Source organism: Phyllobates terribilis, unplaced genomic scaffold, assembly GCF_046119375.1.
Source record: "Phyllobates terribilis strain yellow unplaced genomic scaffold, ASM4611937v1 Scaffold_540__1_contigs__length_1147954, whole genome shotgun sequence".
Classification (NCBI taxonomy): Eukaryota; Metazoa; Chordata; class Amphibia; order Anura; family Dendrobatidae; genus Phyllobates; species Phyllobates terribilis.
The window spans coordinates 345,567-368,821 of record NW_027363300.1 but is presented as its reverse complement, the minus strand read 5'-3'; the positions used below and the strand labels follow the sequence as shown (position 1 = coordinate 368,821).

Sequence of the window (23,255 nt, the reverse complement as noted above, 5' to 3'; positions counted from 1 at the left end):
CCACCTGTAGTTATTTAGGTGAAAGCTCCAAAATGCTTGCCTAATATGTCTGTTTATCCAAAAGGAAGTAAAAAGGGAGAGCTAGAAAGATAGCATTGCATCACATTACATGGCAATGCAATGCACAGTTGCTGAAGTTGAACCAAAATGAGCTTGTAATCTGGCTTCTGCAACTTTGAACATGAAAAATCCAATGAGGAGAAGAAAAGCAAAGCCAAAGAGTCCATCCCCAAATCCGACAAACAAGCAAAATGAACAAAAAACATTGAATTCAATTCTTTCTGATTTTAGAAACTGCATTAAAGAAGGGGTGCACCGGTCCTGGAGATACTGCAATACCAGGTCAATGCGTGGAGTGGACAGAGCAAGCTCTTTTTCCATCTCCCTGTTCTAAAAATCCATTTAATATATGGTCCCCAGATAGGGGACGTATCAGATATTAAACTGATAAGAACAGATACTACACTTGATCTTAGCCAAAAGGCCGAGAAGCGATAACCAGAATTGGTTTCAAACTACGGAGCCACCCAAGGATCCTGAAAAGTCCATTTGTGGAGATGAGCTCCTGGACTCCCGTTAAGAAGACATGTTGTCAACCTCTAGATCGCTTACATGCCTGCACTTTTCGGCTTGCTGCTGCTGCAATCCACGCGTTTTAGATCTGCATAACTCCACCTCTTTAAACACAGCACCTTCACCCCCTGCTGTTCCCACCCGCCTCAACACCGTTGGAAGGGAGGAGAACCAATTAAGGCGGGGGGTGGGGTGGAACGAGCAGCTGTCTACCCTTAGCAGGAGGGCTCCTGATTACATACCTCTCCTGCTGCTGCTGCTGCTGGCTGTCCAGCAGCAGACTGAAGGTGGCTGCTGCTGTGCACAGGTATATAAAGGCTCAGAGCCTATTATGACACGCGCAGCCAGCGTTCCATTACCACATTCCATCTACTGCAGGCAGGATACCTGGCTGGCTGAATGTCGCTGAGAAGCTCACAGAGACCGCCATAAGCAACAGTTTAACAGAATGCCACAGACTAATCAACCAAACTTTTTGGGTTGGGTTCTCTTTTATAGTCTGCAGGCATTAAATGAAAGAAGTCAGTGTTCCAGCAGAAGGAGACAACGTTTCAGAAAAGGCATTGTAGCAAACCAAAAAAGAAATTTTAAGCGCAGCAGAGTAACCAGCGCACATACCTGTTAGCTCAGGTGAGTTTAAAAGGCTGCTGTTGATAACAAGGGCATTTGCTAAATAGATGGTGTGTGTGCAACAATATACTGAAAGGTCAATTATATTGTGCAGCTTATCTCACCACCTGTAGTTATTTAGGTGAAAGCTCCAAAATGCTTGCCTAATATGTCTGTTTATCCAAAAGGAAGTAAAAAGGGAGAGCTAGAAAGATAGCATTGCATCACATTACATGGCAATGCAATGCACAGTTGCTGAAGTTGAACCAAAATGAGCTTGTAATCTGGCTTCTGCAACTTTGAACATGAAAAATCCAATGAGGAGAAGAAAAGCAAAGCCAAAGAGTCCATCCCCAAATCCGACAAACAAGCAAAATGAACAAAAAACATTGAATTCAATTCTTTCTGATTTTAGAAACTGCATTAAAGAAGGGGTGCACCGGTCCTGGAGATACTGCAATACCAGGTCAATGCGTGGAGTGGACAGAGCAAGCTCTTTTTCCATCTCCCTGTTCTAAAAATCCATTTAATATATGGTCCCCAGATAGGGGACGTATCAGATATTAAACTGATAAGAACAGATACTACACTTGATCTTAGCCAAAAGGCCGAGAAGCGATAACCAGAATTGGTTTCAAACTACGGAGCCACCCAAGGATCCTGAAAAGTCCATTTGTGGAGATGAGCTCCTGGACTCCCGTTAAGAAGACATGTTGTCAACCTCTAGATCCCTTACATGCCTGCACTTTTCGGCTTGCTGCTGCTGCAATCCACGCGTTTTAGATCTGCATAACTCCACCTCTTTAAACACAGCACCTTCACCCCCTGCTGTTCCCACCCGCCTCAACACCGTTGGAAGGGAGGAGAACCAATTAAGGCGGGGGGTGGGGTGGAACGAGCAGCTGTCTACCCTTAGCAGGAGGGCTCCTGATTACATACCTCTCCTGCTGCTGCTGCTGCTGGCTGTCCAGCAGCAGACTGAAGGTGGCTGCTGCTGTGCACAGGTATATAAAGGCTCAGAGCCTATTATGACACGCGCAGCCAGCGTTCCATTGCCACATTCCATCTACTGCAGGCAGGATACCTGGCTGGCTGAATGTCGCTGAGAAGCTCACAGAGACCGCCATAAGCAACAGTTTAACAGAATGCCACAGACTAATCAACCAAACTTTTTGGGTTGGGTTCTCTTTTATAGTCTGCAGGCATTAAATGAAAGAAGTCAGTGTTCCAGCAGAAGGAGACAACGTTTCAGAAAAGGCATTGTAGCAAACCAAAAAAGAAATTTTAAGCGCAGCAGAGTAACCAGCGCACATACCTGTTAGCTCAGGTGAGTTTAAAAGGCTGCTGTTGATAACAAGGGCATTTGCTAAATAGATGGTGTGTGTGCAACAATATACTGAAAGGTCAATTATATTGTGCAGCTTATCTCACCACCTGTAGTTATTTAGGTGAAAGCTCCAAAATGCTTGCCTAATATGTCTGTTTATCCAAAAGGAAGTAAAAAGGGAGAGCTAGAAAGATAGCATTGCATCACATTACATGGCAATGCAATGCACAGTTGCTGAAGTTGAACCAAAATGAGCTTGTAATCTGGCTTCTGCAACTTTGAACATGAAAAATCCAATGAGGAGAAGAAAAGCAAAGCCAAAGAGTCCATCCCCAAATCCGACAAACAAGCAAAATGAACAAAAAACATTGAATTCAATTCTTTCTGATTTTAGAAACTGCATTAAAGAAGGGGTGCACCGGTCCTGGAGATACTGCAATACCAGGTCAATGCGTGGAGTGGACAGAGCAAGCTCTTTTTCCATCTCCCTGTTCTAAAAATCCATTTAATATATGGTCCCCAGATAGGGGACGTATCAGATATTAAACTGATAAGAACAGATACTACACTTGATCTTAGCCAAAAGGCCGAGAAGCGATAACCAGAATTGGTTTCAAACTACGGAGCCACCCAAGGATCCTGAAAAGTCCATTTGTGGAGATGAGCTCCTGGACTCCCGTTAAGAAGACATGTTGTCAACCTCTAGATCGCTTACATGCCTGCACTTTTCGGCTTGCTGCTGCTGCAATCCACGCGTTTTAGATCTGCATAACTCCACCTCTTTAAACACAGCACCTTCACCCCCTGCTGTTCCCACCCGCCTCAACACCGTTGGAAGGGAGGAGAACCAATTAAGGCGGGGGGTGGGGTGGAACGAGCAGCTGTCTACCCTTAGCAGGAGGGCTCCTGATTACATACCTCTCCTGCTGCTGCTGCTGCTGGCTGTCCAGCAGCAGACTGAAGGTGGCTGCTGCTGTGCACAGGTATATAAAGGCTCAGAGCCTATTATGACACGCGCAGCCAGCGTTCCATTACCACATTCCATCTACTGCAGGCAGGATACCTGGCTGGCTGAATGTCGCTGAGAAGCTCACAGAGACCGCCATAAGCAACAGTTTAACAGAATGCCACAGACTAATCAACCAAACTTTTTGGGTTGGGTTCTCTTTTATAGTCTGCAGGCATTAAATGAAAGAAGTCAGTGTTCCAGCAGAAGGAGACAACGTTTCAGAAAAGGCATTGTAGCAAACCAAAAAAGAAATTTTAAGCGCAGCAGAGTAACCAGCGCACATACCTGTTAGCTCAGGTGAGTTTAAAAGGCTGCTGTTGATAACAAGGGCATTTGCTAAATAGATGGTGTGTGTGCAACAATATACTGAAAGGTCAATTATATTGTGCAGCTTATCTCACCACCTGTAGTTATTTAGGTGAAAGCTCCAAAATGCTTGCCTAATATGTCTGTTTATCCAAAAGGAAGTAAAAAGGGAGAGCTAGAAAGATAGCATTGCATCACATTACATGGCAATGCAATGCACAGTTGCTGAAGTTGAACCAAAATGAGCTTGTAATCTGGCTTCTGCAACTTTGAACATGAAAAATCCAATGAGGAGAAGAAAAGCAAAGCCAAAGAGTCCATCCCCAAATCCGACAAACAAGCAAAATGAACAAAAAACATTGAATTCAATTCTTTCTGATTTTAGAAACTGCATTAAAGAAGGGGTGCACCGGTCCTGGAGATACTGCAATACCAGGTCAATGCGTGGAGTGGACAGAGCAAGCTCTTTTTCCATCTCCCTGTTCTAAAAATCCATTTAATATATGGTCCCCAGATAGGGGACGTATCAGATATTAAACTGATAAGAACAGATACTACACTTGATCTTAGCCAAAAGGCCGAGAAGCGATAACCAGAATTGGTTTCAAACTACGGAGCCACCCAAGGATCCTGAAAAGTCCATTTGTGGAGATGAGCTCCTGGACTCCCGTTAAGAAGACATGTTGTCAACCTCTAGATCCCTTACATGCCTGCACTTTTCGGCTTGCTGCTGCTGCAATCCACGCGTTTTAGATCTGCATAACTCCACCTCTTTAAACACAGCACCTTCACCCCCTGCTGTTCCCACCCGCCTCAACACCGTTGGAAGGGAGGAGAACCAATTAAGGCGGGGGGTGGGGTGGAACGAGCAGCTGTCTACCCTTAGCAGGAGGGCTCCTGATTACATACCTCTCCTGCTGCTGCTGCTGCTGGCTGTCCAGCAGCAGACTGAAGGTGGCTGCTGCTGTGCACAGGTATATAAAGGCTCAGAGCCTATTATGACACGCGCAGCCAGCGTTCCATTACCACATTCCATCTACTGCAGGCAGGATACCTGGCTGGCTGAATGTCGCTGAGAAGCTCACAGAGACCGCCATAAGCAACAGTTTAACAGAATGCCACAGACTAATCAACCAAACTTTTTGGGTTGGGTTCTCTTTTATAGTCTGCAGGCATTAAATGAAAGAAGTCAGTGTTCCAGCAGAAGGAGACAACGTTTCAGAAAAGGCATTGTAGCAAACCAAAAAAGAAATTTTAAGCGCAGCAGAGTAACCAGCGCACATACCTGTTAGCTCAGGTGAGTTTAAAAGGCTGCTGTTGATAACAAGGGCATTTGCTAAATAGATGGTGTGTGTGCAACAATATACTGAAAGGTCAATTATATTGTGCAGCTTATCTCACCACCTGTAGTTATTTAGGTGAAAGCTCCAAAATGCTTGCCTAATATGTCTGTTTATCCAAAAGGAAGTAAAAAGGGAGAGCTAGAAAGATAGCATTGCATCACATTACATGGCAATGCAATGCACAGTTGCTGAAGTTGAACCAAAATGAGCTTGTAATCTGGCTTCTGCAACTTTGAACATGAAAAATCCAATGAGGAGAAGAAAAGCAAAGCCAAAGAGTCCATCCCCAAATCCGACAAACAAGCAAAATGAACAAAAAACATTGAATTCAATTCTTTCTGATTTTAGAAACTGCATTAAAGAAGGGGTGCACCGGTCCTGGAGATACTGCAATACCAGGTCAATGCGTGGAGTGGACAGAGCAAGCTCTTTTTCCATCTCCCTGTTCTAAAAATCCATTTAATATATGGTCCCCAGATAGGGGACGTATCAGATATTAAACTGATAAGAACAGATACTACACTTGATCTTAGCCAAAAGGCCGAGAAGCGATAACCAGAATTGGTTTCAAACTACGGAGCCACCCAAGGATCCTGAAAAGTCCATTTGTGGAGATGAGCTCCTGGACTCCCGTTAAGAAGACATGTTGTCAACCTCTAGATCCCTTACATGCCTGCACTTTTCGGCTTGCTGCTGCTGCAATCCACGCGTTTTAGATCTGCATAACTCCACCTCTTTAAACACAGCACCTTCACCCCCTGCTGTTCCCACCCGCCTCAACACCGTTGGAAGGGAGGAGAACCAATTAAGGCGGGGGGTGGGGTGGAACGAGCAGCTGTCTACCCTTAGCAGGAGGGCTCCTGATTACATACCTCTCCTGCTGCTGCTGCTGCTGGCTGTCCAGCAGCAGACTGAAGGTGGCTGCTGCTGTGCACAGGTATATAAAGGCTCAGAGCCTATTATGACACGCGCAGCCAGCGTTCCATTGCCACATTCCATCTACTGCAGGCAGGATACCTGGCTGGCTGAATGTCGCTGAGAAGCTCACAGAGACCGCCATAAGCAACAGTTTAACAGAATGCCACAGACTAATCAACCAAACTTTTTGGGTTGGGTTCTCTTTTATAGTCTGCAGGCATTAAATGAAAGAAGTCAGTGTTCCAGCAGAAGGAGACAACGTTTCAGAAAAGGCATTGTAGCAAACCAAAAAAGAAATTTTAAGCGCAGCAGAGTAACCAGCGCACATACCTGTTAGCTCAGGTGAGTTTAAAAGGCTGCTGTTGATAACAAGGGCATTTGCTAAATAGATGGTGTGTGTGCAACAATATACTGAAAGGTCAATTATATTGTGCAGCTTATCTCACCACCTGTAGTTATTTAGGTGAAAGCTCCAAAATGCTTGCCTAATATGTCTGTTTATCCAAAAGGAAGTAAAAAGGGAGAGCTAGAAAGATAGCATTGCATCACATTACATGGCAATGCAATGCACAGTTGCTGAAGTTGAACCAAAATGAGCTTGTAATCTGGCTTCTGCAACTTTGAACATGAAAAATCCAATGAGGAGAAGAAAAGCAAAGCCAAAGAGTCCATCCCCAAATCCGACAAACAAGCAAAATGAACAAAAAACATTGAATTCAATTCTTTCTGATTTTAGAAACTGCATTAAAGAAGGGGTGCACCGGTCCTGGAGATACTGCAATACCAGGTCAATGCGTGGAGTGGACAGAGCAAGCTCTTTTTCCATCTCCCTGTTCTAAAAATCCATTTAATAGATGGTCCCCAGATAGGGGACGTATCAGATATTAAACTGATAAGAACAGATACTACACTTGATCTTAGCCAAAAGGCCGAGAAGCGATAACCAGAATTGGTTTCAAACTACGGAGCCACCCAAGGATCCTGAAAAGTCCATTTGTGGAGATGAGCTCCTGGACTCCCGTTAAGAAGACATGTTGTCAACCTCTAGATCCCTTACATGCCTGCACTTTTCGGCTTGCTGCTGCTGCAATCCACGCGTTTTAGATCTGCATAACTCCACCTCTTTAAACACAGCACCTTCACCCCCTGCTGTTCCCACCCGCCTCAACACCGTTGGAAGGGAGGAGAACCAATTAACGCGGGGGGTGGGGTGGAACGAGCAGCTGTCTACCCTTAGCAGGAGGGCTCCTGATTACATACCTCTCCTGCTGCTGCTGCTGCTGGCTGTCCAGCAGCAGACTGAAGGTGGCTGCTGCTGTGCACAGGTATATAAAGGCTCAGAGCCTATTATGACACGCGCAGCCAGCGTTCCATTGCCACATTCCATCTACTGCAGGCAGGATACCTGGCTGGCTGAATGTCGCTGAGAAGCTCACAGAGACCGCCATAAGCAACAGTTTAACAGAATGCCACAGACTAATCAACCAAACTTTTTGGGTTGGGTTCTCTTTTATAGTCTGCAGGCATTAAATGAAAGAAGTCAGTGTTCCAGCAGAAGGAGACAACGTTTCAGAAAAGGCATTGTAGCAAACCAAAAAAGAAATTTTAAGCGCAGCAGAGTAACCAGCGCACATACCTGTTAGCTCAGGTGAGTTTAAAAGGCTGCTGTTGATAACAAGGGCATTTGCTAAATAGATGGTGTGTGTGCAACAATATACTGAAAGGTCAATTATATTGTGCAGCTTATCTCACCACCTGTAGTTATTTAGGTGAAAGCTCCAAAATGCTTGCCTAATATGTCTGTTTATCCAAAAGGAAGTAAAAAGGGAGAGCTAGAAAGACAGCATTGCATCACATTACATGGCAATGCAATGCACAGTTGCTGAAGTTGAACCAAAATGAGCTTGTAATCTGGCTTCTGCAACTTTGAACATGAAAAATCCAATGAGGAGAAGAAAAGCAAAGCCAAAGAGTCCATCCCCAAATCCGACAAACAAGCAAAATGAACAAAAAACATTGAATTCAATTCTTTCTGATTTTAGAAACTGCATTAAAGAAGGGGTGCACCGGTCCTGGAGATACTGCAATACCAGGTCAATGCGTGGAGTGGACAGAGCAAGCTCTTTTTCCATCTCCCTGTTCTAAAAATCCATTTAATATATGGTCCCCAGATAGGGGACGTATCAGATATTAAACTGATAAGAACAGATACTACACTTGATCTTAGCCAAAAGGCCGAGAAGCGATAACCAGAATTGGTTTCAAACTACGGAGCCACCCAAGGATCCTGAAAAGTCCATTTGTGGAGATGAGCTCCTGGACTCCCGTTAAGAAGACATGTTGTCAACCTCTTGATCCCTTACATGCCTGCACTTTTCGGCTTGCTGCTGCTGCAATCCACGCGTTTTAGATCTGCATAACTCCACCTCTTTAAACACAGCACCTTCACCCCCTGCTGTTCCCACCCGCCTCAACACCGTTGGAAGGGAGGAGAACCAATTAAGGCGGGGGGTGGGGTGGAACGAGCAGCTGTCTACCCTTAGCAGGAGGGCTCCTGATTACATACCTCTCCTGCTGCTGCTGCTGCTGGCTGTCCAGCAGCAGACTGAAGGTGGCTGCTGCTGTGCACAGGTATATAAAGGCTCAGAGCCTATTATGACACGCGCAGCCAGCGTTCCATTGCCACATTCCATCTACTGCAGGCAGGATACCTGGCTGGCTGAATGTCGCTGAGAAGCTCACAGAGACCGCCATAAGCAACAGTTTAACAGAATGCCACAGACTAATCAACCAAACTTTTTGGGTTGGGTTCTCTTTTATAGTCTGCAGGCATTAAATGAAAGAAGTCAGTGTTCCAGCAGAAGGAGACAACGTTTCAGAAAAGGCATTGTAGCAAACCAAAAAAGAAATTTTAAGCGCAGCAGAGTAACCAGCGCACATACCTGTTAGCTCAGGTGAGTTTAAAAGGCTGCTGTTGATAACAAGGGCATTTGCTAAATAGATGGTGTGTGTGCAACAATATACTGAAAGGTCAATTATATTGTGCAGCTTATCTCACCACCTGTAGTTATTTAGGTGAAAGCTCCAAAATGCTTGCCTAATATGTCTGTTTATCCAAAAGGAAGTAAAAAGGGAGAGCTAGAAAGATAGCATTGCATCACATTACATGGCAATGCAATGCACAGTTGCTGAAGTTGAACCAAAATGAGCTTGTAATCTGGCTTCTGCAACTTTGAACATGAAAAATCCAATGAGGAGAAGAAAAGCAAAGCCAAAGAGTCCATCCCCAAATCCGACAAACAAGCAAAATGAACAAAAAACATTGAATTCAATTCTTTCTGATTTTAGAAACTGCATTAAAGAAGGGGTGCACCGGTCCTGGAGATACTGCAATACCAGGTCAATGCGTGGAGTGGACAGAGCAAGCTCTTTTTCCATCTCCCTGTTCTAAAAATCCATTTAATATATGGTCCCCAGATAGGGGACGTATCAGATATTAAACTGATAAGAACAGATACTACACTTGATCTTAGCCAAAAGGCCGAGAAGCGATAACCAGAATTGGTTTCAAACTACGGAGCCACCCAAGGATCCTGAAAAGTCCATTTGTGGAGATGAGCTCCTGGACTCCCGTTAAGAAGACATGTTGTCAACCTCTAGATCCCTTACATGCCTGCACTTTTCGGCTTGCTGCTGCTGCAATCCACGCGTTTTAGATCTGCATAACTCCACCTCTTTAAACACAGCACCTTCACCCCCTGCTGTTCCCACCCGCCTCAACACCGTTGGAAGGGAGGAGAACCAATTAAGGCGGGGGGTGGGGTGGAACGAGCAGCTGTCTACCCTTAGCAGGAGGGCTCCTGATTACATACCTCTCCTGCTGCTGCTGCTGCTGGCTGTCCAGCAGCAGACTGAAGGTGGCTGCTTCTGTGCACAGGTATATAAAGGCTCAGAGCCTATTATGACACGCGCAGCCAGCGTTCCATTGCCACATTCCATCTACTGCAGGCAGGATACCTGGCTGGCTGAATGTCGCTGAGAAGCTCACAGAGACCGCCATAAGCAACAGTTTAACAGAATGCCACAGACTAATCAACCAAACTTTTTGGGTTGGGTTCTCTTTTATAGTCTGCAGGCATTAAATGAAAGAAGTCAGTGTTCCAGCAGAAGGAGACAACGTTTCAGAAAAGGCATTGTAGCAAACCAAAAAAGAAATTTTAAGCGCAGCAGAGTAACCAGCGCACATACCTGTTAGCTCAGGTGAGTTTAAAAGGCTGCTGTTGATAACAAGGGCATTTGCTAAATAGATGGTGTGTGTGCAACAATATACTGAAAGGTCAATTATATTGTGCAGCTTATCTCACCACCTGTAGTTATTTAGGTGAAAGCTCCAAAATGCTTGCCTAATATGTCTGTTTATCCAAAAGGAAGTAAAAAGGGAGAGCTAGAAAGATAGCATTGCATCACATTACATGGCAATGCAATGCACAGTTGCTGAAGTTGAACCAAAATGAGCTTGTAATCTGGCTTCTGCAACTTTGAACATGAAAAATCCAATGAGGAGAAGAAAAGCAAAGCCAAAGAGTCCATCCCCAAATCCGACAAACAAGCAAAATGAACAAAAAACATTGAATTCAATTCTTTCTGATTTTAGAAACTGCATTAAAGAAGGGGTGCACCGGTCCTGGAGATACTGCAATACCAGGTCAATGCGTGGAGTGGACAGAGCAAGCTCTTTTTCCATCTCCCTGTTCTAAAAATCCATTTAATATATGGTCCCCAGATAGGGGACGTATCAGATATTAAACTGATAAGAACAGATACTACACTTGATCTTAGCCAAAAGGCCGAGAAGCGATAACCAGAATTGGTTTCAAACTACGGAGCCACCCAAGGATCCTGAAAAGTCCATTTGTGGAGATGAGCTCCTGGACTCCCGTTAAGAAGACATGTTGTCAACCTCTAGATCCCTTACATGCCTGCACTTTTCGGCTTGCTGCTGCTGCAATCCACGCGTTTTAGATCTGCATAACTCCACCTCTTTAAACACAGCACCTTCACCCCCTGCTGTTCCCACCCGCCTCAACACCGTTGGAAGGGAGGAGAACCAATTAAGGCGGGGGGTGGGGTGGAACGAGCAGCTGTCTACCCTTAGCAGGAGGGCTCCTGATTACATACCTCTCCTGCTGCTGCTGCTGCTGGCTGTCCAGCAGCAGACTGAAGGTGGCTGCTTCTGTGCACAGGTATATAAAGGCTCAGAGCCTATTATGACACGCGCAGCCAGCGTTCCATTGCCACATTCCATCTACTGCAGGCAGGATACCTGGCTGGCTGAATGTCGCTGAGAAGCTCACAGAGACCGCCATAAGCAACAGTTTAACAGAATGCCACAGACTAATCAACCAAACTTTTTGGGTTGGGTTCTCTTTTATAGTCTGCAGGCATTAAATGAAAGAAGTCAGTGTTCCAGCAGAAGGAGACAACGTTTCAGAAAAGGCATTGTAGCAAACCAAAAAAGAAATTTTAAGCGCAGCAGAGTAACCAGCGCACATACCTGTTAGCTCAGGTGAGTTTAAAAGGCTGCTGTTGATAACAAGGGCATTTGCTAAATAGATGGTGTGTGTGCAACAATATACTGAAAGGTCAATTATATTGTGCAGCTTATCTCACCACCTGTAGTTATTTAGGTGAAAGCTCCAAAATGCTTGCCTAATATGTCTGTTTATCCAAAAGGAAGTAAAAAGGGAGAGCTAGAAAGATAGCATTGCATCACATTACATGGCAATGCAATGCACAGTTGCTGAAGTTGAACCAAAATGAGCTTGTAATCTGGCTTCTGCAACTTTGAACATGAAAAATCCAATGAGGAGAAGAAAAGCAAAGCCAAAGAGTCCATCCCCAAATCCGACAAACAAGCAAAATGAACAAAAAACATTGAATTCAATTCTTTCTGATTTTAGAAACTGCATTAAAGAAGGGGTGCACCGGTCCTGGAGATACTGCAATACCAGGTCAATGCGTGGAGTGGACAGAGCAAGCTCTTTTTCCATCTCCCTGTTCTAAAAATCCATTTAATAGATGGTCCCCAGATAGGGGACGTATCAGATATTAAACTGATAAGAACAGATACTACACTTGATCTTAGCCAAAAGGCCGAGAAGCGATAACCAGAATTGGTTTCAAACTACGGAGCCACCCAAGGATCCTGAAAAGTCCATTTGTGGAGATGAGCTCCTGGACTCCCGTTAAGAAGACATGTTGTCAACCTCTAGATCCCTTACATGCCTGCACTTTTCGGCTTGCTGCTGCTGCAATCCACGCGTTTTAGATCTGCATAACTCCACCTCTTTAAACACAGCACCTTCACCCCCTGCTGTTCCCACCCGCCTCAACACCGTTGGAAGGGAGGAGAACCAATTAACGCGGGGGGTGGGGTGGAACGAGCAGCTGTCTACCCTTAGCAGGAGGGCTCCTGATTACATACCTCTCCTGCTGCTGCTGCTGCTGGCTGTCCAGCAGCAGACTGAAGGTGGCTGCTGCTGTGCACAGGTATATAAAGGCTCAGAGCCTATTATGACACGCGCAGCCAGCGTTCCATTGCCACATTCCATCTACTGCAGGCAGGATACCTGGCTGGCTGAATGTCGCTGAGAAGCTCACAGAGACCGCCATAAGCAACAGTTTAACAGAATGCCACAGACTAATCAACCAAACTTTTTGGGTTGGGTTCTCTTTTATAGTCTGCAGGCATTAAATGAAAGAAGTCAGTGTTCCAGCAGAAGGAGACAACGTTTCAGAAAAGGCATTGTAGCAAACCAAAAAAGAAATTTTAAGCGCAGCAGAGTAACCAGCGCACATACCTGTTAGCTCAGGTGAGTTTAAAAGGCTGCTGTTGATAACAAGGGCATTTGCTAAATAGATGGTGTGTGTGCAACAATATACTGAAAGGTCAATTATATTGTGCAGCTTATCTCACCACCTGTAGTTATTTAGGTGAAAGCTCCAAAATGCTTGCCTAATATGTCTGTTTATCCAAAAGGAAGTAAAAAGGGAGAGCTAGAAAGATAGCATTGCATCACATTACATGGCAATGCAATGCACAGTTGCTGAAGTTGAACCAAAATGAGCTTGTAATCTGGCTTCTGCAACTTTGAACATGAAAAATCCAATGAGGAGAAGAAAAGCAAAGCCAAAGAGTCCATCCCCAAATCCGACAAACAAGCAAAATGAACAAAAAACATTGAATTCAATTCTTTCTGATTTTAGAAACTGCATTAAAGAAGGGGTGCACCGGTCCTGGAGATACTGCAATACCAGGTCAATGCGTGGAGTGGACAGAGCAAGCTCTTTTTCCATCTCCCTGTTCTAAAAATCCATTTAATATATGGTCCCCAGATAGGGGACGTATCAGATATTAAACTGATAAGAACAGATACTACACTTGATCTTAGCCAAAAGGCCGAGAAGCGATAACCAGAATTGGTTTCAAACTACGGAGCCACCCAAGGATCCTGAAAAGTCCATTTGTGGAGATGAGCTCCTGGACTCCCGTTAAGAAGACATGTTGTCAACCTCTTGATCCCTTACATGCCTGCACTTTTCGGCTTGCTGCTGCTGCAATCCACGCGTTTTAGATCTGCATAACTCCACCTCTTTAAACACAGCACCTTCACCCCCTGCTGTTCCCACCCGCCTCAACACCGTTGGAAGGGAGGAGAACCAATTAAGGCGGGGGGTGGGGTGGAACGAGCAGCTGTCTACCCTTAGCAGGAGGGCTCCTGATTACATACCTCTCCTGCTGCTGCTGCTGCTGGCTGTCCAGCAGCAGACTGAAGGTGGCTGCTGCTGTGCACAGGTATATAAAGGCTCAGAGCCTATTATGACACGCGCAGCCAGCGTTCCATTGCCACATTCCATCTACTGCAGGCAGGATACCTGGCTGGCTGAATGTCGCTGAGAAGCTCACAGAGACCGCCATAAGCAACAGTTTAACAGAATGCCACAGACTAATCAACCAAACTTTTTGGGTTGGGTTCTCTTTTATAGTCTGCAGGCATTAAATGAAAGAAGTCAGTGTTCCAGCAGAAGGAGACAACGTTTCAGAAAAGGCATTGTAGCAAACCAAAAAAGAAATTTTAAGCGCAGCAGAGTAACCAGCGCACATACCTGTTAGCTCAGGTGAGTTTAAAAGGCTGCTGTTGATAACAAGGGCATTTGCTAAATAGATGGTGTGTGTGCAACAATATACTGAAAGGTCAATTATATTGTGCAGCTTATCTCACCACCTGTAGTTATTTAGGTGAAAGCTCCAAAATGCTTGCCTAATATGTCTGTTTATCCAAAAGGAAGTAAAAAGGGAGAGCTAGAAAGATAGCATTGCATCACATTACATGGCAATGCAATGCACAGTTGCTGAAGTTGAACCAAAATGAGCTTGTAATCTGGCTTCTGCAACTTTGAACATGAAAAATCCAATGAGGAGAAGAAAAGCAAAGCCAAAGAGTCCATCCCCAAATCCGACAAACAAGCAAAATGAACAAAAAACATTGAATTCAATTCTTTCTGATTTTAGAAACTGCATTAAAGAAGGGGTGCACCGGTCCTGGAGATACTGCAATACCAGGTCAATGCGTGGAGTGGACAGAGCAAGCTCTTTTTCCATCTCCCTGTTCTAAAAATCCATTTAATATATGGTCCCCAGATAGGGGACGTATCAGATATTAAACTGATAAGAACAGATACTACACTTGATCTTAGCCAAAAGGCCGAGAAGCGATAACCAGAATTGGTTTCAAACTACGGAGCCACCCAAGGATCCTGAAAAGTCCATTTGTGGAGATGAGCTCCTGGACTCCCGTTAAGAAGACATGTTGTCAACCTCTAGATCCCTTACATGCCTGCACTTTTCGGCTTGCTGCTGCTGCAATCCACGCGTTTTAGATCTGCATAACTCCACCTCTTTAAACACAGCACCTTCACCCCCTGCTGTTCCCACCCGCCTCAACACCGTTGGAAGGGAGGAGAACCAATTAAGGCGGGGGGTGGGGTGGAACGAGCAGCTGTCTACCCTTAGCAGGAGGGCTCCTGATTACATACCTCTCCTGCTGCTGCTGCTGCTGGCTGTCCAGCAGCAGACTGAAGGTGGCTGCTGCTGTGCACAGGTATATAAAGGCTCAGAGCCTATTATGACACGCGCAGCCAGCGTTCCATTGCCACATTCCATCTACTGCAGGCAGGATACCTGGCTGGCTGAATGTCGCTGAGAAGCTCACAGAGACCGCCATAAGCAACAGTTTAACAGAATGCCACAGACTAATCAACCAAACTTTTTGGGTTGGGTTCTCTTTTATAGTCTGCAGGCATTAAATGAAAGAAGTCAGTGTTCCAGCAGAAGGAGACAACGTTTCAGAAAAGGCATTGTAGCAAACCAAAAAAGAAATTTTAAGCGCAGCAGAGTAACCAGCGCACATACCTGTTAGCTCAGGTGAGTTTAAAAGGCTGCTGTTGATAACAAGGGCATTTGCTAAATAGATGGTGTGTGTGCAACAATATACTGAAAGGTCAATTATATTGTGCAGCTTATCTCACCACCTGTAGTTATTTAGGTGAAAGCTCCAAAATGCTTGCCTAATATGTCTGTTTATCCAAAAGGAAGTAAAAGGGAGAGCTAGAAAGATAGCATTGCATCACATTACATGGCAATGCAATGCACAGTTGCTGAAGTTGAACCAAAATGAGCTTGTAATCTGGCTTCTGCAACTTTGAACATGAAAAATCCAATGAGGAGAAGAAAAGCAAAGCCAAAGAGTCCATCCCCAAATCCGACAAACAAGCAAAATGAACAAAAAACATTGAATTCAATTCTTTCTGATTTTAGAAACTGCATTAAAGAAGGGGTGCACCGGTCCTGGAGATACTGCAATACCAGGTCAATGCGTGGAGTGGACAGAGCAAGCTCTTTTTCCATCTCCCTGTTCTAAAAATCCATTTAATATATGGTCCCCAGATAGGGGACGTATCAGATATTAAACTGATAAGAACAGATACTACACTTGATCTTAGCCAAAAGGCCGAGAAGCGATAACCAGAATTGGTTTCAAACTACGGAGCCACCCAAGGATCCTGAAAAGTCCATTTGTGGAGATGAGCTCCTGGACTCCCGTTAAGAAGACATGTTGTCAACCTCTAGATCCCTTACATGCCTGCACTTTTCGGCTTGCTGCTGCTGCAATCCACGCGTTTTAGATCTGCATAACTCCACCTCTTTAAACACAGCACCTTCACCCCCTGCTGTTCCCACCCGCCTCAACACCGTTGGAAGGGAGGAGAACCAATTAAGGCGGGGGGTGGGGTGGAACGAGCAGCTGTCTACCCTTAGCAGGAGGGCTCCTGATTACATACCTCTCCTGCTGCTGCTGCTGCTGGCTGTCCAGCAGCAGACTGAAGGTGGCTGCTGCTGTGCACAGGTATATAAAGGCTCAGAGCCTATTATGACACGCGCAGCCAGCGTTCCATTGCCACATTCCATCTACTGCAGGCAGGATACCTGGCTGGCTGAATGTCGCTGAGAAGCTCACAGAGACCGCCATAAGCAACAGTTTAACAGAATGCCACAGACTAATCAACCAAACTTTTTGGGTTGGGTTCTCTTTTATAGTCTGCAGGCATTAAATGAAAGAAGTCAGTGTTCCAGCAGAAGGAGACAACGTTTCAGAAAAGGCATTGTAGCAAACCAAAAAAGAAATTTTAAGCGCAGCAGAGTAACCAGCGCACATACCTGTTAGCTCAGGTGAGTTTAAAAGGCTGCTGTTGATAACAAGGGCATTTGCTAAATAGATGGTGTGTGTGCAACAATATACTGAAAGGTCAATTATATTGTGCAGCTTATCTCACCACCTGTAGTTATTTAGGTGAAAGCTCCAAAATGCTTGCCTAATATGTCTGTTTATCCAAAAGGAAGTAAAAAGGGAGAGCTAGAAAGATAGCATTGCATCACATTACATGGCAATGCAATGCACAGTTGCGGAGGTTGAACCAAAATGAGCTTGTAATCTGGCTTCTGCAACTTTGAACATGAAAAGTCCAATGAGGAGAAGAAAAGCAAAGCCAAAGAGTCCATCCCCAAATCCGACAAACAAGCAAAATGAACAAAAAACATTGAATTCAATTCTTTCTGATTTTAGAAACTGCATTAAAGAAGGGGTGCACCGGTCCTGGAGATACTGCAATACCAGGTCAATGCGTGGAGTGGACAGAGCAAGCTCTTTTTCCATCTCCCTGTTCTAAAAATCCATTTAATATATGGTCCCCAGATAGGGGACGTATCAGATATTAAACTGATAAGAACAGATACTACACTTGATCTTAGCCAAAAGGCCGAGAAGCGATAACCAGAATTGGTTTCAAACTACGGAGCCACCCAAGGATCCTGAAAAGTCCATTTGTGGAGATGAGCTCCTGGACTCCCGTTAAGAAGACATGTTGTCAACCTCTAGATCCCTTACATGCCTGCACTTTTCGGCTTGCTGCTGCTGCAATCCACGCGTTTTAGATCTGCATAACTCCACCTCTTTAAACACAGCACCTTCACCCCCTGCTGTTCCCACCCGCCTCAACACCGTTGGAAGGGAGGAGAACCAATTAAGGCGGGGGGTGGGGTGGAACGAGCAGCTGTCTACCCTTAGCAGGAGGGCTCCTGATTACATACCTCTCCTGCTGCTGCTGCTGCTGGCTGTCCAGCAGCAGACTGAAGGTGGCTGCTGCTGTGCACAGGTATATAAAGGCTCAGAGCCTATTATGACATGCGCAGCCAGCGTTCCATTGCCACATTCCATCTACTGCAGGCAGGATACCTGGCTGGCTGAATGTCGCTGAGAAGCTCACAGAGACCGCCATAAGCAACAGTTTAACAGAATGCCACAGACTAATCAACCAAACTTTTTGGGTTGGGTTCTCTTTTATAGTCTGCAGGCATTAAATGAAAGAAGTCAGTGTTCCAGCAGAAGGAGACAACGTTTCAGAAAAGGCATTGTAGCAAACCAAAAAAGAAATTTTAAGCGCAGCAGAGTAACCAGCGCACATACCTGTTAGCTCAGGTGAGTTTAAAAGGCTGCTGTTGATAACAAGGGCATTTGCTAAATAGATGGTGTGTGTGCAACAATATACTGAAAGGTCAATTATATTGTGCAGCTTATCTCACCACCTGTAGTTATTTAGGTGAAAGCTCCAAAATGCTTGCCTAATATGTCTGTTTATCCAAAAGGAAGTAAAAAGGGAGAGCTAGAAAGATAGCATTGCATCACATTACATGGCAATGCAATGCACAGTTGCTGAAGTTGAACCAAAATGAGCTTGTAATCTGGCTTCTGCAACTTTGAACATGAAAAATCCAATGAGGAGAAGAAAAGCAAAGCCAAAGAGTCCATCCCCAAATCCGACAAACAAGCAAAATGAACAAAAAACATTGAATTCAATTCTTTCTGATTTTAGAAACTGCATTAAAGAAGGGGTGCACCGGTCCTGGAGATACTGCAATACCAGGTCAATGCGTGGAGTGGACAGAGCAAGCTCTTTTTCCATCTCCCTGTTCTAAAAATCCATTTAATATATGGTCCCCAGATAGGGGACGTATCAGATATTAAACTGATAAGAACAGATACTACACTTGATCTTAGCCAAAAGGCCGAGAAGCGATAACCAGAATTGGTTTCAAACTACGGAGCCACCCAAGGATCCTGAAAAGTCCATTTGTGGAGATGAGCTCCTGGACTCCCGTTAAGAAGACATGTTGTCAACCTCTAGATCCCTTACATGCCTGCACTTTTCGGCTTGCTGCTGCTGCAATCCACGCGTTTTAGATCTGCATAACTCCACCTCTTTAAACACAGCACCTTCACCCCCTGCTGTTCCCACCCGCCTCAACACCGTTGGAAGGGAGGAGAACCAATTAAGGCGGGGGGTGGGGTGGAACGAGCAGCTGTCTACCCTTAGCAGGAGGGCTCCTGATTACATACCTCTCCTGCTGCTGCTGCTGCTGGCTGTCCAGCAGCAGACTGAAGGTGGCTGCTGCTGTGCACAGGTATATAAAGGCTCAGAGCCTATTATGACACGCGCAGCCAGCGTTCCATTGCCACATTCCATCTACTGCAGGCAGGATACCTGGCTGGCTGAATGTCGCTGAGAAGCTCACAGAGACCGCCATAAGCAACAGTTTAACAGAATGCCACAGACTAATCAACCAAACTTTTTGGGTTGGGTTCTCTTTTATAGTCTGCAGGCATTAAATGAAAGAAGTCAGTGTTCCAGCAGAAGGAGACAACGTTTCAGAAAAGGCATTGTAGCAAACCAAAAAAGAAATTTTAAGCGCAGCAGAGTAACCAGCGCACATACCTGTTAGCTCAGGTGAGTTTAAAAGGCTGCTGTTGATAACAAGGGCATTTGCTAAATAGATGGTGTGTGTGCAACAATATACTGAAAGGTCAATTATATTGTGCAGCTTATCTCACCACCTGTAGTTATTTAGGTGAAAGCTCCAAAATGCTTGCCTAATATGTCTGTTTATCCAAAAGGAAGTAAAAAGGGAGAGCTAGAAAGATAGCATTGCATCACATTACATGGCAATGCAATGCACAGTTGCTGAAGTTGAACCAAAATGAGCTTGTAATCTGGCTTCTGCAACTTTGAACATGAAAAATCCAATGAGGAGAAGAAAAGCAAAGCCAAAGAGTCCATCCCCAAATCCGACAAACAAGCAAAATGAACAAAAAACATTGAATTCAATTCTTTCTGATTTTAGAAACTGCATTAAAGAAGGGGTGCACCGGTCCTGGAGATACTGCAATACCAGGTCAATGCGTGGAGTGGACAGAGCAAGCTCTTTTTCCATCTCCCTGTTCTAAAAATCCATTTAATATATGGTCCCCAGATAGGGGACGTATCAGATATTAAACTGATAAGAACAGATACTACACTTGATCTTAGCCAAAAGGCCGAGAAGCGATAACCAGAATTGGTTTCAAACTACGGAGCCACCCAAGGATCCTGAAAAGTCCATTTGTGGAGATGAGCTCCTGGACTCCCGTTAAGAAGACATGTTGTCAACCTCTAGATCCCTTACATGCCTGCACTTTTCGGCTTGCTGCTGCTGCAATCCACGCGTTTTAGATCTGCATAACTCCACCTCTTTAAACACAGCACCTTCACCCCCTGCTGTTCCCACCCGCCTCAACACCGTTGGAAGGGAGGAGAACCAATTAAGGCGGGGGGTGGGGTGGAACGAGCAGCTGTCTACCCTTAGCAGGAGGGCTCCTGATTACATACCTCTCCTGCTGCTGCTGCTGCTGGCTGTCCAGCAGCAGACTGAAGGTGGCTGCTGCTGTGCACAGGTATATAAAGGCTCAGAGCCTATTATGACACGCGCAGCCAGCGTTCCATTGCCACATTCCATCTACTGCAGGCAGGATACCTGGCTGGCTGAATGTCGCTGAGAAGCTCACAGAGACCGCCATAAGCAACAGTTTAACAGAATGCCACAGACTAATCAACCAAACTTTTTGGGTTGGGTTCTCTTTTATAGTCTGCAGGCATTAAATGAAAGAAGTCAGTGTTCCAGCAGAAGGAGACAACGTTTCAGAAAAGGCATTGTAGCAAACCAAAAAAGAAATTTTAAGCGCAGCAGAGTAACCAGCGCACATACCTGTTAGCTCAGGTGAGTTTAAAAGGCTGCTGTTGATAACAAGGGCATTTGCTAAATAGATGGTGTGTGTGCAACAATATACTGAAAGGTCAATTATATTGTGCAGCTTATCTCACCACCTGTAGTTATTTAGGTGAAAGCTCCAAAATGCTTGCCTAATATGTCTGTTTATCCAAAAGGAAGTAAAAAGGGAGAGCTAGAAAGATAGCATTGCATCACATTACATGGCAATGCAATGCACAGTTGCGGAGGTTGAACCAAAATGAGCTTGTAATCTGGCTTCTGCAACTTTGAACATGAAAAATCCAATGAGGAGAAGAAAAGCAAAGCCAAAGAGTCCATCCCCAAATCCGACAAACAAGCAAAATGAACAAAAAACATTGAATTCAATTCTTTCTGATTTTAGAAACTGCATTAAAGAAGGGGTGCACCGGTCCTGGAGATACTGCAATACCAGGTCAATGCGTGGAGTGGACAGAGCAAGCTCTTTTTCCATCTCCCTGTTCTAAAAATCCATTTAATATATGGTCCCCAGATAGGGGACGTATCAGATATTAAACTGATAAGAACAGATACTACACTTGATCTTAGCCAAAAGGCCGAGAAGCGATAACCAGAATTGGTTTCAAACTACGGAGCCACCCAAGGATCCTGAAAAGTACATTTGTGGAGATGAGCTCCTGGACTCCCGTTAAGAAGACATGTTGTCAACCTCTAGATCCCTTACATGCCTGCACTTTTCGGCTTGCTGCTGCTGCAATCCACGCGTTTTAGATCTGCATAACTCCACCTCTTTAAACACAGCACCTTCACCCCCTGCTGTTCCCACCCGCCTCAACACCGTTGGAAGGGAGGAGAACCAATTAAGGCGGGGGGTGGGGTGGAACGAGCAGCTGTCTACCCTTAGCAGGAGGGCTCCTGATTACATACCTCTCCTGCTGCTGCTGCTGCTGGCTGTCCAGCAGCAGACTGAAGGTGGCTGCTGCTGTGCACAGGTATATAAAGGCTCAGAGCCTATTATGACACGCGCAGCCAGCGTTCCATTGCCACATTCCATCTACTGCAGGCAGGATACCTGGCTGGCTGAATGTCGCTGAGAAGCTCACAGAGACCGCCATAAGCAACAGTTTAACAGAATGCCACAGACTAATCAACCAAACTTTTTGGGTTGGGTTCTCTTTTATAGTCTGCAGGCATTAAATGAAAGAAGTCAGTGTTCCAGCAGAAGGAGACAACGTTTCAGAAAAGGCATTGTAGCAAACCAAAAAAGAAATTTTAAGCGCAGCAGAGTAACCAGCGCACATACCTGTTAGCTCAGGTGAGTTTAAAAGGCTGCTGTTGATAACAAGGGCATTTGCTAAATAGATGGTGTGTGTGCAACAATATACTGAAAGGTCAATTATATTGTGCAGCTTATCTCACCACCTGTAGTTATTTAGGTGAAAGCTCCAAAATGCTTGCCTAATATGTCTGTTTATCCAAAAGGAAGTAAAAAGGGAGAGCTAGAAAGATAGCATTGCATCACATTACATGGCAATGCAATGCACAGTTGCTGAAGTTGAACCAAAATGAGCTTGTAATCTGGCTTCTGCAACTTTGAACATGAAAAATCCAATGAGGAGAAGAAAAGCAAAGCCAAAGAGTCCATCCCCAAATCCGACAAACAAGCAAAATGAACAAAAAACATTGAATTCAATTCTTTCTGATTTTAGAAACTGCATTAAAGAAGGGGTGCACCGGTCCTGGAGATACTGCAATACCAGGTCAATGCGTGGAGTGGACAGAGCAAGCTCTTTTTCCATCTCCCTGTTCTAAAAATCCATTTAATATATGGTCCCCAGATAGGGGACGTATCAGATATTAAACTGATAAGAACAGATACTACACTTGATCTTAGCCAAAAGGCCGAGAAGCGATAACCAGAATTGGTTTCAAACTACGGAGCCACCCAAGGATCCTGAAAAGTCCATTTGTGGAGATGAGCTCCTGGACTCCCGTTAAGAAGACATGTTGTCAACCTCTAGATCCCTTACATGCCTGCACTTTTCGGCTTGCTGCTGCTGCAATCCACGCGTTTTAGATCTGCATAACTCCACCTCTTTAAACACAGCACCTTCACCCCCTGCTGTTCCCACCCGCCTCAACACCGTTGGAAGGGAGGAGAACCAATTAAGGCGGGGGGTGGGGTGGAACGAGCAGCTGTCTACCCTTAGCAGGAGGGCTCCTGATTACATACCTCTCCTGCTGCTGCTGCTGCTGGCTGTCCAGCAGCAGACTGAAGGTGGCTGCTGCTGTGCACAGGTATATAAAGGCTCAGAGCCTATTATGACACGCGCAGCCAGCGTTCCATTGCCACATTCCATCTACTGCAGGCAGGATACCTGGCTGGCTGAATGTCGCTGAGAAGCTCACAGAGACCGCCATAAGCAACAGTTTAACAGAATGCCACAGACTAATCAACCAAACTTTTTGGGT

The 23,255-nt window shown here is 45.1% G+C and overlaps 18 non-coding genes across 18 annotated transcripts; all 18 read right to left on the bottom strand.

The window, feature by feature from the left end:
- Window positions 1–305: 305 nt before the first annotated feature.
- LOC141232681 (U2 spliceosomal RNA) lies at window positions 306–496 on the bottom strand. Its single transcript, XR_012298864.1, has one exon. It is a non-coding gene; the product is annotated as a U2 spliceosomal RNA (small nuclear RNA).
- A 1,115-nt stretch (window positions 497–1,611) lies between these two features.
- On the bottom strand, window positions 1,612–1,802 carry LOC141232680 (U2 spliceosomal RNA). The gene has a single exon (XR_012298863.1). It is a non-coding gene; the product is annotated as a U2 spliceosomal RNA (small nuclear RNA).
- Window positions 1,803–2,917: 1,115 nt separating this feature from the next.
- Window positions 2,918–3,108, bottom strand: LOC141232679 (U2 spliceosomal RNA). The gene has a single exon (XR_012298862.1). It is a non-coding gene; the product is annotated as a U2 spliceosomal RNA (small nuclear RNA).
- Window positions 3,109–4,223: 1,115 nt separating this feature from the next.
- LOC141232678 (U2 spliceosomal RNA) lies at window positions 4,224–4,414 on the bottom strand. Its single transcript, XR_012298861.1, has one exon. It is a non-coding gene; the product is annotated as a U2 spliceosomal RNA (small nuclear RNA).
- A 1,115-nt stretch (window positions 4,415–5,529) lies between these two features.
- On the bottom strand, window positions 5,530–5,720 carry LOC141232677 (U2 spliceosomal RNA). The gene has a single exon (XR_012298860.1). It is a non-coding gene; the product is annotated as a U2 spliceosomal RNA (small nuclear RNA).
- Window positions 5,721–6,835: 1,115 nt separating this feature from the next.
- LOC141233093 (U2 spliceosomal RNA) lies at window positions 6,836–7,026 on the bottom strand. Its single transcript, XR_012299257.1, has one exon. It is a non-coding gene; the product is annotated as a U2 spliceosomal RNA (small nuclear RNA).
- Window positions 7,027–8,141: 1,115 nt separating this feature from the next.
- Window positions 8,142–8,332, bottom strand: LOC141232676 (U2 spliceosomal RNA). Its single transcript, XR_012298859.1, has one exon. It is a non-coding gene; the product is annotated as a U2 spliceosomal RNA (small nuclear RNA).
- Window positions 8,333–9,447: 1,115 nt separating this feature from the next.
- Window positions 9,448–9,638, bottom strand: LOC141232675 (U2 spliceosomal RNA). The gene has a single exon (XR_012298858.1). It is a non-coding gene; the product is annotated as a U2 spliceosomal RNA (small nuclear RNA).
- Window positions 9,639–10,753: 1,115 nt separating this feature from the next.
- Window positions 10,754–10,944, bottom strand: LOC141232674 (U2 spliceosomal RNA). The gene has a single exon (XR_012298857.1). It is a non-coding gene; the product is annotated as a U2 spliceosomal RNA (small nuclear RNA).
- A 1,115-nt stretch (window positions 10,945–12,059) lies between these two features.
- Window positions 12,060–12,250, bottom strand: LOC141233092 (U2 spliceosomal RNA). The gene has a single exon (XR_012299256.1). It is a non-coding gene; the product is annotated as a U2 spliceosomal RNA (small nuclear RNA).
- Window positions 12,251–13,365: 1,115 nt separating this feature from the next.
- LOC141232673 (U2 spliceosomal RNA) lies at window positions 13,366–13,556 on the bottom strand. The gene has a single exon (XR_012298856.1). It is a non-coding gene; the product is annotated as a U2 spliceosomal RNA (small nuclear RNA).
- A 1,115-nt stretch (window positions 13,557–14,671) lies between these two features.
- Window positions 14,672–14,862, bottom strand: LOC141232672 (U2 spliceosomal RNA). Its single transcript, XR_012298855.1, has one exon. It is a non-coding gene; the product is annotated as a U2 spliceosomal RNA (small nuclear RNA).
- Window positions 14,863–15,976: 1,114 nt separating this feature from the next.
- LOC141232670 (U2 spliceosomal RNA) lies at window positions 15,977–16,167 on the bottom strand. Its single transcript, XR_012298853.1, has one exon. It is a non-coding gene; the product is annotated as a U2 spliceosomal RNA (small nuclear RNA).
- Window positions 16,168–17,282: 1,115 nt separating this feature from the next.
- Window positions 17,283–17,473, bottom strand: LOC141232668 (U2 spliceosomal RNA). Its single transcript, XR_012298852.1, has one exon. It is a non-coding gene; the product is annotated as a U2 spliceosomal RNA (small nuclear RNA).
- Window positions 17,474–18,588: 1,115 nt separating this feature from the next.
- Window positions 18,589–18,779, bottom strand: LOC141232667 (U2 spliceosomal RNA). The gene has a single exon (XR_012298851.1). It is a non-coding gene; the product is annotated as a U2 spliceosomal RNA (small nuclear RNA).
- Window positions 18,780–19,894: 1,115 nt separating this feature from the next.
- On the bottom strand, window positions 19,895–20,085 carry LOC141232666 (U2 spliceosomal RNA). Its single transcript, XR_012298850.1, has one exon. It is a non-coding gene; the product is annotated as a U2 spliceosomal RNA (small nuclear RNA).
- Window positions 20,086–21,200: 1,115 nt separating this feature from the next.
- Window positions 21,201–21,391, bottom strand: LOC141232665 (U2 spliceosomal RNA). The gene has a single exon (XR_012298849.1). It is a non-coding gene; the product is annotated as a U2 spliceosomal RNA (small nuclear RNA).
- Window positions 21,392–22,506: 1,115 nt separating this feature from the next.
- On the bottom strand, window positions 22,507–22,697 carry LOC141232664 (U2 spliceosomal RNA). The gene has a single exon (XR_012298848.1). It is a non-coding gene; the product is annotated as a U2 spliceosomal RNA (small nuclear RNA).
- Window positions 22,698–23,255: the final 558 nt, after the last annotated feature.